Genomic DNA, 16066 nt, shown 5'->3' on the forward strand with positions numbered 1-16066 from the left:
CCCTGGGATCTCTACCAACCTCTGGGGACTGGCTCCCCTCATTCCACTTTTAGTAAAAAGTATGAACTATCAATAGCTGTCATAGTATTAGCTCTTACCACTACCCCAAATGCTAGCATCATCTGGATTCGCCTATAAAATCAATCCTGGAAGATCAGAAGATGCTTAAGACATAAAAACTCTTCTATAAAAACAAAAGAACTGCTCTTCTGGATCAGGATACTAGCTGTGACAGAGATCCCAAAAAGCATCTTATGGAAGGACACAGTGGTGCCCTTTGATGTGAACTCAAAAAGTCAGATCAAAACTAAAAAAACAAAAAACAAACAAAAAAAAATTAAATCTGTTCCCTCCACAGCCAACTCTATCAACCATAAACACATAGTTCTTGTAAACTTGCCTCAATTCTTCAGTAAGAAACAAAAGTACATTACCCAATATGAAGTGGGACTTTTTAATATTACAATAAGTTTGCCTTTCAAAGAATACTTTAGAAATTCAGAACTTGTGAACTCTTCATGATACTATCTTTTCAGTCTTCACTTTTGTGGGCTAAATAATACTGGCCTTTTCATTCATTTTAATAAATACAGTCCCTGCCTCTCCTTGTGCCCTTCCAACTCCTCATCCTCCCCTGTTTATGCTTAGGTTTTATCTCCCCATAGCCTTCTATTCTGCAACATCTTTCCTTTCTTGTGGTGCAGTGCCTGTGTTCAAATATAGCACAAACCTTGTCAAGGGTAAACCCATCTTTCTCTCCCACAATGGTAAGAAAATGCTGTTCAGCTGCCAATATGCCTAAATGATGGCCTAATGAACTTGTTGTATTTTTTAAAAATTTGTTGTGGTTTCTTTTTTTTTTTCTTTCTTTTTTTTTTTTTTGCAGCCAATGTCTTCATTGGCTCCTGTGCTCTTTTTCAGATCATACCTGGTAATCCAGAACCTAGTAATCCACTTAAACAATTTATTCTCCCACATATTCAAGACCTTTATCTATTTTGAACAAGAAAATAGAAAAATGCTGAGATTTTCATCATGTTATTCCTTGGGATGGCATCTAGGCTAGAAGAAACAACCAGCACATCAACCTCTGGATAGAAGGAGCTTCTCCTTCAAGAAGCTTTTGCACCAAAAGACAGACACAAAATTCATGTAAACATTTTGTAAAAGCAAAAAAAACCTAGAAATATACCAAATATCCAGCAACTGTGAAATGAATAAATACAGGGTGGTTATTCACATAGCAGAACATTATACAGCAACGAATACTAATGACCCACACATCATGGATGAATCTCCACTCAACACCATGGATAAATATCTAGAGATGTGCAGTCCAACAGAACTTTCTGCAATGATATAAATATTCTAGAATATGATGCTAAGCAGAAGACAAGACATGACTCCATTTCTGTGAGGTTAAGACAGAAAAAACTAAACAACATATTGATTAGAGATGTATATATGTTGGTAAAACATGATGGAAAGCAAGAAAATATGCAAAATTCAAACTGGTGTCTCAGGGAGGTGGGGGATCCAATAGGAGTAAGGCAGACAGGGAGATTCAATAGTTTTGGAAATATTCTTAAGTGGAGGGGAGATCTACAAGTGTTTACATTTTTATTTTTAAACTATATGCAGATATTGTACACATTTTTACATGTACTAGAAATTTACAAAATAGAAGGTAAGAGTGCAAAGCAATAAAAAAGGGAGGGAATCCTCATTCCATGAACGGGCTTAAGCAGAATTTCCTTCTAGCACAGTGTTACTCTTTATCTTTCCCGTGTCCCCAGAATCCAATCTGCAAGACGTCTCACCATTCCAGGCGTCATCTTGCCCTCCTCTGAAGATAAATAAATAAATAAATAAATAAATAAATAAATAAATAAATAAATAAAACTCACATGCAACACCACATCAGACCTCCCCACCAACAGATCTCCAACTCAGCTTTATGGACTGTCAGTTTATTTAATGCCGCATAGGCAGTGGACAGGGTACTGGATTATAAGAGACCAAGACTGGGGTCTGCTGAAACACTCCCCAGCTTTGATGACTTTGGGCAACTCATTTCATCTCTCTCTCTGCTCAGCCCCTTCAGAAGAGCCCCTGGAGTTAACCAGCGCTGCTCCCTTTTTAAATAGTCTTATGTTGGACTCCTTGGTTTAGTTTCTTTTGAAGATTAGACCACTTTAAAAAAAAAAAGTTCAAAAGCCTCTAGACCAAATGATCACTAAGCGTTTCCTTGCTGGAACATTTTAGAATTCTGTGTTTTGTGAAAGCCACATTGGGCTGGGCACTGTTATACAGGTAGATACAAAGGAACTGAAACTAGATCACAAAACTGGCATCTTACAGAAAAAGCCTAACTGTGTATTGCCTAGAATGATGGATTATTCCAGAAGTTCTCTCAGACTTTCCTTGTTCCCATTTCAGAACCCACTTCTTATCCTATGATCCTTACTTCCAGGCATCTGACAGGAAATCTGGCTAACCAGTTCAATCATTACTAAAGAGAAATAATGCAAGAGGGACTGTGATTAGGGGTATTTTCTTTAACGGGAGGAATTGCATGGGAATTTTCATAGGAATGCCTGGAGGCCCACAGCTCTCTCCTGTGACCCTGTCCATTCTCTTATGTTTCTAGTACTCATGGGATAGTAGCTCAGGCCCCTTGGCCATTCTGTCCTCAAGTCTTCTTCCTCCACCTGTTCTTGGGTTTCTCTTCCACTCTGCTTGGCCAATCATGTGTTAAGTGTTCCAGATCAGACACTGTCATTTAAACCCCTATCTTCTGGGCATGATGAATTTCAGGTACAGGTAGAGATACAAAGTCAATTCTACCAAGGACTACTTGGCCCATAAAACTCACCACTGCCTGACAGGACAGCATGGGAGATTCATCCTTTAGCCAAGGCTTCAACATTACTGTCCTAATAAAAGATTGGCCATTGGATTGTCACCCCACTTTGGGCCTCACTCTCTACTTTTAACTCATTCTAATTTCCAAATGAAATGTGCCAGTTGTTGTTCTAAAGAATAATAGAAGGAAATAGTAATTTTAAAAATATATGAACTTGTTATATAGACTTCTAACTAGCCTATAGTTCTTCAAATTGATCATATTAATGAGAAACTTAAGGTTCACAAAGATTTCTGCAAGGTGCAATTCTGATATGAAATCACGACACATGCTCTGGAGAAACAGAGGCTGCCCTTCCTTTTCCTCTCTGCCCTCTTGTACTTCATACAGGGGGAGTGGAGCTGAACTCCCATGAGAACCACACAGCCATGCTGTGTCAATTTCTGACACTCACATTGAGTTTGAAATTAGAAAATTTTAAGTGTTGCCAGTAAAGATAAGTAATTTTCTCCTTGGGAGAAAAAGTCAGCATAGGAAGAAACAAACTGTTTCTGTCTCAGTCATCCCAGTGATCAACAGTTTCTTCAAAACACAAAAATAAGTTCCCTGTCTGCTCCTATTGCAAAAAGGCATCTTCATTTGTTTATAGCATCACTACTAAACATACTGGCTTCCCCACCCATGGTCTGGAAAATAATTCTCTAGGATTTTTATAAACAAGTTGAGTGGAGGAGGCTCAAAATGATCCTCTCTCTAAAGGGAATTATACCCAGCCCCCAAACTCCAGCATGCATGAACTCAGTGCCCAAGGAATTCAAACTAATCCACCCCATTCTCAGTGGCTGGGTCTGGTGGTCCACATGCATCTCCTCCTATCCAAGGGAAATGGGCACCATCTCATTTGTGAGCAGGACTCTACAAACTGGAATCCCTTCCATTTATATTGCCATTAAAAAAAAAAAAAGGTAACAAGTAACATTTGATAATTATCATTTTTAAAGAAACTTAACCCATTCTCCTTTGCCCATTATTCCATACTATACCAGCAGCCCATGGACGGCCATCCCAACCTCATCTCCCACTGCTCCCTAAGCCTTCTGCCAGAACCAAACTTTTTTCTAAAGTAGGTTCCTGTGGAGCCCAACATGGGGCTTGAATTCATGACCCTGAGATCAAGACCTGAGCTGAAATCAAGAGTCAGATGCTCAACTGACTGAGTCACCCAGGTGCCCCAGAACCAAACTCTCTTAACCTCTATCTCTCTGCTTCCCCTTACACAGTTCCGACCTGGATGCATTCCCTACCTTCGGAATTCTTTCCAATGTTCAAAGCCCAAATGCTCACCTCCTCCTTAAAGCCTTCTTAAACATTCCAGGCAGAAATCTCTACTTCTTATAGATGTTTATAGATCTTCTGGCTTCTACTCTTAACTTGCCATTTTTATGTACTTATTTGTTGGATGAGATTTTTGGTTTATTTGTTTTGAACTTTAAAATAACACCTACCTATCCTAGCCTGAAATATCTACCTCCACTAGTCTGAAAGCTTCAATGGCTAAAGGGGTTGTACAGAAGATGCCTTAAACTTTTGTGGGTCACCTATATATCTACCACATGTCTTTACACAGAGTGGGTGAATCGACAGAGTCTGTTGATAATGTTTGAAAAGTAAAGATTCCAAAGAAACCCAAAATATGTTGCCAAACACAGGAACAGATCCCTCTTTAACAAACAGCTGATCTACATGTTCACAAAGTATTCCTAAGATTGTTTGAACCAAATCCCTAGAATTTTGTCTACATCAATTTCATAGACATTAATAATTTCTCGGTTAAATTTTTACCTTTAGGGATAATGGACTAGAGACCCAAAATCCAGCCCAAGTTCTCTCTGCAGAGCTCTAGGTTTGGTCTTCCACCTATATCATGCACGATATCCTGAAGACCTTAGGATTACCAGGATCATTTTGTCCAGGTCAACCCAAAGAGGGTAATAGGAAGCAGATTCATTCCTTCCATCTCCCAGTCTCCTCAGAACCCAAGGCCAGACCAGTTCTGACTTGTAGATGTTCAAAGATGGTCCAGTGTCAGATATTTATCTCATTGAATGCTTCCATATCTGTTGCTTCATTGGCCAAATGAAAAAATGAATAATTTTTTACCATATCTACTTAATAGTTGGATAATCACTAGTCCCTATGACTATTACCTAATTTTATCTTTGCTGTTTTAATAAGAATTGGGGCTTATCTAAAGACTTTCTTTGGACCCAAGTTCTCCAACATCCAATAAAGATATAAGTATATATACATCTACCACACAAATAATACCAATGATTCTATCAATATATATTATCAGTAGAAAGTTACCATCTCTGAGGTGCCTGGGTGGCTCAATCAGATAAGCGTCTGACTCTTGATATCAACTCAGGTCTTGATTTCATGGTAGTGATTTCTAGCCCCATGTTGGGCTCCATGCTGAGCATGGAGCCTATGAAAGAAAGAAAAAAGGAAAGAAGGAAGGAAGGAAGAAGGAAGGAAGGAAGGAAGGAAGGAAGGAAGGAAGGAAGGAAGGAAGGAAGGAAGGAAGAAGGAAGGAAGGAAGGAAGGAGAAAGAAAGAAGAAAGAAAAGAAAAGAAAGAAAAGAAAAGAAAAGAAAGAAAAGAAAAGAAAAGAAAAGAAAAGAAAAGAAAAGAAAAGAAAAGAAAAGAAAAGAAAAGAGTTACAATCTCCTAATTCTAATTCTCCTAATCTCCTTTCTTGGGGCAAATTGTCCATTATTCTTCATTTTTCATATCAAAATATTTTTCTTTGTAATAAATTATTAGTCTAAGAGACAGTAGCTGCTAACTTGTTTTTAGTGACATTACTTAACAATATTACAAGTCTGGCTATTCTAGTTCCTCAAAATCAATTCAAAAATTGCACCCACCTATGAAATTCAAAGCTTGGGAACCACTGGCTAGAGAAGGTAGACCTAACTTCAGCATCACATGCTGTCTTTTGTCTTTTATTCTCATTTGTACCTTTCTCAAAGCCATTATTTATGGAAGTACTCACTGAGTACCTGGCACTGTACCTGGGGTTAGGATTACAGACATAGAATATAGATATGATTATCAGTTTGCCTAAGGTCTAGGGAAGAGGCAAGCAGTTATCCTACAAAAAAGTCATTTCCATTTTCCAACCATGGTAGGTTCTAGAAAAGGAATATCTGGTCCTTCAGAACTCAACCTTTCATCCTTTTGAAGGGCTCTGTCTACATTAAAGCAATTGTCCATTTTTTTCTAGGAACCTAAAAAATAAAAGAGTCTGAGCCTCTCTCAACTTCTAAGATGCTCTCCTTTGATGCTCAGTCACCAAGTCCCAGGCTCATTTTGACCTTTAAGTTGCTTTCTTCAGCTTCAGTTAATGTTCAATAAACCAAAACATATCATCCTTTATGCTCCACAATTCCTCTTTAATGGTAGTATGTTGCTCGTGAAATATTTCTCTTATCATCTTTCCTGAAGGAGATTCCAGTCAAGACAAAGAAGAAAACAATTAAGGAGTTATTCAAACAAGAAGTACATGGCAGATCATAATCATAAATTAGATAATCAAAAGGATAAAATTTAATAAGGACAAAAGGTGAAAATGATAAAAGGGCTTCTTGTCTCCAGAGAAAGTAAGCAGTTCCTCTATTCCATCTTCCAGCTTCCACACCCCATACCCTGTGGCTAGGGAGATTTTTTCTTGTGACACATCATTTGGACTTCTTGTAGCAAGTGAGAAGGGATAAGTGCAGTGACATGTTAGTAAGCTGGCTTTCTGAAGGAAAAAAAATTGATTTATAGCATTGGAAATGAGTTTCCAGTGGGACAAATATTCTTGCTATGGCCAATTTCAAACTACTAAGTTTAGCAGCCAGAACAGAAAATTCCTAAGTATTTAACTGCGAGTTCTCATGAACTTGTGTAATAGCTCCTACACACACCAGATGAGTGGCATTTGAGAAGTGACTGCTCCAATCCTAGATCTTCATCAGCTGGTAAGAAACTAGTCATTTTAGTGGGGCTAGATAACTCCTTGAGTTCAGTGAGACCAAGCTAGCACATCAGCAAGGATACATTTATTCACTTGTGACAAACCTGAAGATGGGAACCAATGGCATTGGGACCAGAGTCAAGGAAAGACTGATACTTCAAAGAGGAAATGCCCAGGCACTGCTGGGCAGGGAGGGACCGATTATAGGCAAGCTGAGGACACAAAGGACCACAGAGATGAGTTAGGGGAGAGAGAGAGGGAGACCTCGGGGGTGGAGAGAAGATGATGATGACACACAGAAGTACCCCCCAAAAGCCGCCAACTACAAAATAGGCTCTTTTTACAACTTCACCTTCAACTGATACGCGTTTGCAGAATTGAGTTCCCTGAAAAAGTTTCACTTGGTTTCCAAGGAAAAAACTAGGAAGATATGGTTTTCTGTCCTGTGGTCTGTCCCCCCCAGGAATGTGATTGCAGGAATGTGAACTCAAGCTGATAGCTCCTTTCTACACATATGGAACAGCTTTGGGATGGGAAAAGATTTTTTAAAAGACTGGAAAAAAATCCCTGTAGAGCAACTTGGCTTTTGGTTAATGGGTCTGATGAACAATTTGAGGGAAATAAGAACTGTGGCAAAATGGAGTTTTTTAAATTCTGAGTTGCTCCTTAGAACAGGGCTTTACCATTCAGTAACCAGACAGTGGGTTTCCTGGGCTTGTTAAGGCTATTAATTTGATTACTTTTAATATAAAAATTTTAAACAAAAAAATTTTCATTTCAGTGAGTTGGAAAGATAGATAGATGGTAAATTGATAGAGGTGACTATCAAACACTAGGCTTCCCTCCTCGCTGCTCCTATTGGTACCTTCCTCTTTCCTGCTCTAGGGAATCCACATCATCCCATCCTGAGTATTGAGAACTAGTGAGATTCTAATCTGAGGCAGATTCAGGCCCATGCTGTGGCCAGGTCCATTAGAATTTTTGTCAGTATCTCTAAGAACCTGTTTGCAAGACTTCTCACTAGAAGTAAGGATTCATGCTTTGAAGATTCAGAGACAGAGACACAGTGAAAGAGGCAGAGAATGAGATATATATTTATATAAATATATTTATATTAAAGAAGTAGCTTACACAATTGTAGAGGCTGGCAAGTCTAAAATTTCTAGAGCAGTCGAGGAGGCCAGAAACTCAGCAGGATCTCTGCAATCCTGAGGCAAAATTACTTCTTCCCCAGAAACCTCAGTCTTTGCTCTTTTTTCTTTTTAGATTTTATTTATTTATTCATGAGACACACACACACACACACAAAGAGAGAGAGAGAGAGAGAGGCAGAGACACAGGCAGAGGGAAAAGCAGGCTCCATGCAGGGAACCCAATGTGGGACTCTATCCCAGGTCTCCAGAATCAGGCCCTGGGATGAAGGTGGCGCTAATCCACTGAGCCACCTGGGCTGCCCTCAGTCTTTGCTCTTAAAGCATTTGACTGATTAGATATGGCCCACCCACATTATCAAGAGAAATCTCCTTTAAAATAAACTGACTGTAGATGTTAATCCCTTCCTCCACTATATCTTGACAACAACACCTAGACCAGTGTTTGACCGAACAGCTGGGCACCACAGCCAAGTTGACTCATAAAATTAACCATCACAGGTGGGATCTGAACTCAGTCTCTCTGGCCCCTGGATGGAATTTCTTCTTTACTGCCACTCTAGTACTGTTGGGTCCCATTGCCAGCATCAGTGGTTGTGTTAATGTGATAGTTACCACAGTGGCCACCTCATGTCTGTTCTCTGTGACTCCTAGATGCCCCCTATAGCCTCTGGTCCTCTTCTCTCTGATATGTTCTATTGGGAAGAATGACTCTAGCCTCTTTGGAGGTTCAGTTTCTTCAATATTTTATTCTAATATATGGGCCCACAGGGGCAAATACCACCACCTGGAGTGCCTGTCAGCCCCCTGTAAGAACCTTCAAGCATATTCTGCTTCCTCTGTCAAAGGGTAGTGTCCATTAGAGATCAGTGTGGGCTCTGGTCTGTATCATCCTTGGCTTAAGACCCAGATGGGAGGATGCCTGGGTGGCTCAGTGGTTGAGCATCTGCCTTTGGCTCAGGGCGTGATCCTGGAGTTCTGGGATCGAGTCCCGCATCGGGGTCCCTGCAGGGAGCCTGCTTCTCCCTCTGCTTGTGTCTCTGCCTCTCTCTGTGTGTCTCTCATTAATAAATAAATAAATCTTATTTTAAAAAAAAAGACTCAGATGGGTCTGCCATCCTTTGGAAATTTGCCAGTCAATGGCGCAGAGGGAACATGGAACCATGCCCTGGCTCTTGAAGCTTCTACTGGAAAATGACACTCATCCCTTCCATTCACTTTTCATTGGCCAAAGCATGGCCATACGAGCCACAGAAGAGCAGGGGAAGTACCACCCCACCATGTGCCTGGAAGGAGAGCACCTGGTCAATGTTCGGTAACTGGCACTGACCGCTACCCCAAGTTCTCTCAGCTCACCTGCAGAGCTGATGGACATGCCTCAGTGAGTTGTCGAGTCTTTCCTGGATCAGATCACCAGCCCCTTCTCCCCACTCCCCAGGTGCTTGTGGGTCTCCAACCAGCCAATGCACTCATAACCTTCCTTCTCTCTCCAGTCTTCCTTTTTCTCTGCCTTTCCTACACTGCCTACACTCAGAAATGACACTTCAAAGTCAGTGCTAGAATTTTATCATGGAAACACGCTTTGCACAATATTAATAGACAGTGTCTACCAAAGAGAAAGAGGTATTTCCCCAAGCTTTTCTGATTCAACACCTTGACTCATTCATTGCAAACCACCCAAAACCAGTGGCTACCGGGTACTTAAAGTGACCATGTGTTTCTAACAACATACAGTTAATGATGAGAAAGAATTCTTAGTTAATGATGAGAAAGAATTATGAAAAAAATGTAAATAAAAGAATGTTCTGATATACAGAATAATTTCAATTTTGTGAAACAAAATATTCGTATGTGCAACTCTTAATGGATAAAAAATACTTCAAAATAATGGAGGACTTTTTTCTGGAAAGTGAAAGAATTGATTGATATGTTCTCTGGTTTACAAAAGAAGAACGTATGTATATTCCTTTAATTAGGAAAATGGTTTTTTTAAAGATTTTATTTATTCATTCATGAGAGACACAGAGAGGAGAGAGAGGGGCAGAGACACAGGCAGAGAGAGAAGCAGGCTCCATGCAGGGAGCCCGATGTGGGACTTGATCCCGGGCCTCCACGATCACACCCTGGGCCAAAGGCGGCGCTAAACTGCTGAGCCACCAGGGCTGCCGGAAAACTTTTTCAAAATAGTTTTTAAAGGTTTTAAAGTCCACACGGATGGAAGTTTTTCACCTTCTCATTGCCTTTTAATCAGTCTTATAGGCAAGAATCTCCCCCTTACATCTCATTAAACTCTGTTTTACAGGAATGTAAATCTGTTTCATTCTCTCTGGATAATAAAAAAGGTAGGGATGGGGTTAAGAGAGGTAAGGTGTCTCCCTAGATCACTGGAACTATGCTAGAAAACTAACTAGGGTAATTGTCTCAATTCCCCAACTCCTCCTGTGGCTGCACAGAACCCACCCAGAGGAAGGCCCTCCTCTTCCCCACTGGACTAAGGTCACCTTGGAGGGAATGTGGAGGTGGGGTGGGCTGAGGATGGGCAGATGCCCTGCCCAAAAAGAAGGCACTTCTTCTCCAAGCCTAGACACCGTCCCAGGTCCAGACATGTCAAGTCGAACCAGGGCTTCTCTGTACATCATTCTGGATTTATCCCATCATCTGCCAGTCCTCACTGGGCAGAGTGTGTGGCTAGTGAAACTGTGCAGGGGGCAGACTTGTGTTGGTTTTAAAACATGGATGCACCACATACACTTGAAAGGTGGTGCGTGGCCCCCATCAGAGTTCGACCAGAGTCAGAAGGCACAAAGGACAACAGCACATTCATGCAATTACTACAAGCTCTGGAGTATTTTTTTCTTTTCTCAATTTATTTAGGAACATAATCCTTCCAGCCTTACCTACTTCTTTCGGCCACAAAGAGGAGGCACAAGGAAAGACAGCTGGGGGGAGAAAAGAAGAGGACACACTGGCTTACAATGAATAGTACTAACAGCAAACACTAACAGCATTTACTATGTGCCAAACTCTTTCTACACAGTATCTCAATTAATCCTGCCACAACCTCACGCAGCAAGGATTATGATGGCACACGGTTTAGGGACAAGGAAACAAAAGTTCTGCAAGTTCAAGTGCCATAGCGATATTGGTTCAGACCATAGACTCAGGAGCCAGATTGCAAGGATATGAATCCTGGTTCTGCCATTTACTGAGGTGTCTGACTTTGGCATGTCATATAACCTCCCTATGCCTCAGCTTCCTCATTGGTAAAATGGGGATGACACGTGTGCCTTCCTCACCAGGTGATTGTGAGGATTAACACAAAGAATTTAGAAACCGTACCTGGCCCAAGACACCTGGGTGGCTCAATGGATGAGGATCTGCCTTTGGCTCAGGGTGTGATCCCAGAGTCCTGGGATCAAGTCCCACATCAGGCTCCCTGCAGGGAGCCTGCTTCTCCCTCTGCCAATATCTCTGCCTCTCCCTGTGTGTCTCTCATGAATAAATAAATAAAATCTTCTTTAAAAAAGGGAAGGAAGGAAGGAAGGAAGGAAGGAAGGAAGGAAGGAAGGAAGGAAGGAAGGAAGGGAGGGAGGGTACCTGGCCCTTGACAAAGGTTATAAACAAGGGTTTGGTTTGAGTGCTCTGTGCCCACTTCAGTGGGTACAGCCTGGCCACCTCCCAACCCTGTCTGCTGTCCTTCTGGCTGCCCTCAAGCAGCTACAAACATGTTAGATCTGTAGTACCCCTGGGTTTTTAGGACTCACCTTGGATTTTGATATATATCCAAATTGGAAGCTTAGTTTAAGAGAAAAAAGAAAAATCAATTCTTCCAGCTGACACCAAAGCTGAATAAAGGAAGTGCAGGGATGATGAGCACTAGTCCAGACAAGAACTTCCTTCCCTTTGCTCAGCCTGGGCTAAATCCACAAGCCTAATTACCATCATTCACATCCCAGCTTCAGCGCTGCCTCAAATGGCAGATGAAACAAAAGTGTCTCCTCTATGAGATGCAATAAACCTTCAGGGAACAACAGCAGAATTTGAGAATAAATCTCCAACTCCATCATGGGCCAGCTATATGGCCTGGGGTAAGCTTTTTCAGTTTCTTCATCTGTGAAGTAGGGATGATCACCTCCATCTGTCACATTGCTGAGAAGGGTAACTGCAGGCATGGTATAGATGAAAGGCCTCTCAGAATTTTCTGTAGTCCAGTCCCTACAGAAATAAAATCACATTAATCATGGGTTTTTTTTTTTTAACTCTCTATATTTTATAATGTTCTGATATGTTGAGGACCAGGCTAGCTGGAGAGAGACTGCCCCTCCAGGGTTAGCTAGTTCCTGGAGACAGCTTGCAGTATGACTCTTTTATACTCTTATGCTGTGTTAAAGTGATGGAGACTGGGCTGTGTTACAAATAAATCATTTTGTTGTTGTTGTTGTTGTTGTTAAAAAAAAAAAAAACTTGCCTATGAAGGTGTTCATATGTAAACCAATCAACCCAAAGCCTTTGCCCCCAACTACCTCCACTCTTTAACTCACACACACTAAGCCAATTTACCCCCTTCCCTCAATCACCCCAGGGCCAGGTACTAGACAACTAGAGACCATCCCTATGGCCCAGAGCCTGTCAAAATTATTCAAACCAGCCAATCCTAAGATATTTATCCTTCCTTGTAAATGTCCCAAGGTAGTCTGATTGGCAAAGGATACTTATGCATTCTGAGTCCTTAATACTCTCAAGATAAAAAATACTGCTGGGAACCAGCAGCTATTTCCCCAAAGAGGTGGCACAAACCAGAAAGCCAACAGAGCTACAAATGTGTGAAGCCTCACGTAGATACTCTCATAAAAGTATATAAGCTCTGCCCTTTGACTTTAAAACACATGTAAACTGGTTGTGCAAATGACATTCAACTTCCCCAAATACATGTTTATGATATATATTATACATAGTAGTACATAAGAAATAACCATGTGAATGTTATACAGTATCAACATTCAGAGTAGCAAGAAAGTGCCAATAATATAAACAAATAAAAGTCAATAGAGAGTCGAGCATAACAGCTTAAAGAAAATGATAATGTTCTAGGTCCAAGTCCAACTCTAAGGTTCATTTCCATGGTGTTCCTACACACATGGGAAAACTCCCACTTGGCAATTATTGGAAATCAGCCCCTTTGCCTCTCTAGCTGCTATTGCCTCCTTCTTGAAAGTTCTCTCTGGCCTGAGCCTGACCCCTTAGTTGTGGCTATTCCTTCAATGGGCCATGATGTCACCCATACTTCCATGAGGCTTTGAGCATATCTTTATTCCACCATCCATCTACTTCAATTCATCACCTTATAGCTGCCTGAATACTCAGCTGATTCATTCTTGAGGAAACATGTTTCTGAGCATGCCATACCAAAGCCAGAGGCTGGGCCATGTGACCTTGCCTTGCCACTGATCATCAGTACATGTTCATAGAGGCCACCAAGGAAACTGGTCCAGGGATCAGCCCTGCCAACCAGAACCAGGCTGAGCAAGCAGTACTCTGGGCTGGCTTTCACTCTGGACTGTGAATGGAATTTGTGATGAATGCACAGTATGCGACTGGCTTTTACTCAAGAACTGTAAAGTTATCTGGAGAAGTCCCCATTTCCCATTAGATGAGAAAAACATGTTTCCAATTTTGTTTATTTACTTACATGTGTTCATGTGCTTGTTTGTTTATCCTTTACAAGGCTCATGACAGGAATGTCTGCTTTGACAGGAACCTCCCAACAGCCAGAGCTTTCTTCTGTCACTCTTAGGTTTGCATGCAATAGAATGAATTGGACTTCAGAATCAGATCCACTTAGGTTCGACTGATGGTTCTGCCTCTGCCCAGAGGCTGGACCAGTGAACAAGTTGCCTAAACCCCTCTGAGTCTTTTTCCCTTTCAGAAAAGCTGTAACAGTCATTCTTACCTTCAAGATTGTTGTAAAGATCAAATGAAATAACATGGGTAAAATCCTTAGTACAGTGCCAAGAACACTGTAGATGCTCAAAAAATATGAAGTCTTCTAGCCCAGCACTAGCTAACAAATGTTTTAAGTGCCCATTCTGTAAAAAGGATACAATGATATACTCCTTGAAGAAATGGTAAACTGATGTTGTTAAAAGATAAGGTACTGATTATTGTAAAAATATATTAGGCTAGATTAGGTTATGCTGCAGCAACAAACAATCCTTACATCTCAGTGGCTTAAAACAATAAAGGTTCATTTCTTGCTCATATTCTGTGTCCATCATGAGCAAATGCTCTGCCCTCCTTCACTCTTATTCAGACACACAGGCTAACAGACTCCACTCTATGGAATATAGTTGGCAGTCTTGGCAGATGGAGGAGGAGAATAAGAAACCTACTCTAGCTCTTAAATATACCTCAACATAACTCCATTCATATATTGGCCAGAGAGAGTCACCTGGCCATACATAATTTCAGCAGAAAAGAGAAGTGTAAAATTTCTGAATGCTCAGAAGTAGAGCAGAGCCCATGATTGACAAAACTACTCATGTCTCCCATACAAGATACACAATGTATGATAGGGTTATAAAGAAAGGAAAGCCTAAGGTTGCTTTGAGTATCCAGGAGACCCTCTGTCAGGAAAGTAATTCTTATAATGAAACTTTAACAATTAAATTCAACTTACCAGATAGATAGGCAAAGGAACAGGAAGTATCCCAGACACAGTACAAAGAGCTGGAGACCTAAGAGAGCAGGATGCTCTCTGGGACAAATTATTCAGTATTCACAGGAAAAAAAAAAAGAGTGCTAGATCATGTCATGATAAGAAACTCAGATTATATCACACAGGTGATGAGCAGAGGGGTATGGCATTGAAAATCTTGAGCAAGAGAGTGACAAAATCAGATTTTCTTACCTATTCAATCAACAAATACTCACTGAGCACCTACTAAGGCAAGGCACTGTTCAAAGAATTGGGGATATTCTGATGAACAAATACAGATTGAAAGGGCCCTCGAAGTACATACACAGTGATCAAATACAGGCCTACATCAAAGCATGTAGCAGTAAAATTTCAGGGACGCCTGGGTGGCTCAGTGGTTAAGCATCTGCCTTCAGCTCAGGTCATGATCCCAGGGCCCTGGGATCGAGTCCCGCATCAGTCTCCCCATGGGGAGCCTGCTTCTCCCTCTGCCTATGTCTCTGCCTTTCTCTCTGTGTCTCTCATGAATAAATAAATAAAATAAAATAAAATCTTTTAAAAATCTATCAAGCTATACATTTAATATTTATTTCTTTATATTTTGAAAAGACAATATGTTTTATAAGAGTATGCCTGTTTTTCAGAGAAGAGAAACAATGAAGAAAAAGAAAAAAGAATAGCATTAGGCTTATCAATTACAGCACAGGAAAGACCATGAAACAATGTCTTCAAAATTCTGAGAGAAAATAGCTTCAAATATAGAATTCCAGACCCATCCAAACTTTCAATCAAGCGTTAGGTAATGAGAAACAATTTCAGATGAGGATGAGCAAGCACTCAAGAAAAATTTAACTCCCAGGCATTCTTTCTCTGGAAGCTTCAGAAGATTTCTCTGCCAAACATGGGAGTGCCCAATGGATCCAGAGAATAAGGAATGTGACCAGAGTAGGAGGAGGGAGGGCTATGGTGGGAGGAACTCAGGAAAGGAAAACTGAAATGTAACCAGGTATAAGTGAGCATTTAGAAAAAAATGACAGGCTTGTGACAGATAGAATATGGCATTCAGGAACAAAAGAAGAAATGAATAGCTATATTCAAAAAGCTGCAAGTGAGAATTAAGAGCAGTTATTGACTCTAGTAGAAACAAAAAATGATACTAGGAAGTAAATATCAATAGTCTTCTACCTTAGTCTAAAATGAATATTAATATAGTAATATTGTGAACGCTGAACTACCTTAGAAGGATGAGGGAGGCAAGTGCAGGGAGATGCGAGAGAGCTAAATCCTCAACACTGGAAGAAATTTGTTAATTTCAAGCATTATCGGAAATTG

The 16066-nt window shown here is 40.7% G+C and overlaps 2 long non-coding RNA genes across 3 annotated transcripts; both read right to left on the reverse strand.

The window, feature by feature from the left end:
* Positions 1-1022: 1022 nt before the first annotated feature.
* LOC112652791 (uncharacterized) lies at positions 1023-5447 on the reverse strand. Of its 2 annotated transcripts, none has more exons than XR_007410377.1 (2): positions 5234-5447; positions 1023-1846 (listed from the first exon to the last, which is right to left on the reverse strand). It is a non-coding gene; the product is annotated as an uncharacterized LOC112652791 (long non-coding RNA). The 2 variants fall into 2 exon arrangements; XR_003131722.3 differs by lacking the exon at positions 5234-5447 and adding an exon at positions 4709-5223.
* A 9-nt stretch (positions 5448-5456) lies between these two features.
* LOC112652800 (uncharacterized) lies at positions 5457-15243 on the reverse strand. The gene is made up of 3 exons (XR_003131729.3): positions 13730-15243; positions 11805-12255; positions 5457-6369 (listed from the first exon to the last, which is right to left on the reverse strand). It is a non-coding gene; the product is annotated as an uncharacterized LOC112652800 (long non-coding RNA).
* Between the last annotated feature and the right edge of the window lie 823 nt (positions 15244-16066).

This window comes from Canis lupus, chromosome 4, assembly GCF_003254725.2.
Source record: "Canis lupus dingo isolate Sandy chromosome 4, ASM325472v2, whole genome shotgun sequence".
Classification (NCBI taxonomy): domain Eukaryota; kingdom Metazoa; phylum Chordata; class Mammalia; order Carnivora; family Canidae; genus Canis; species Canis lupus.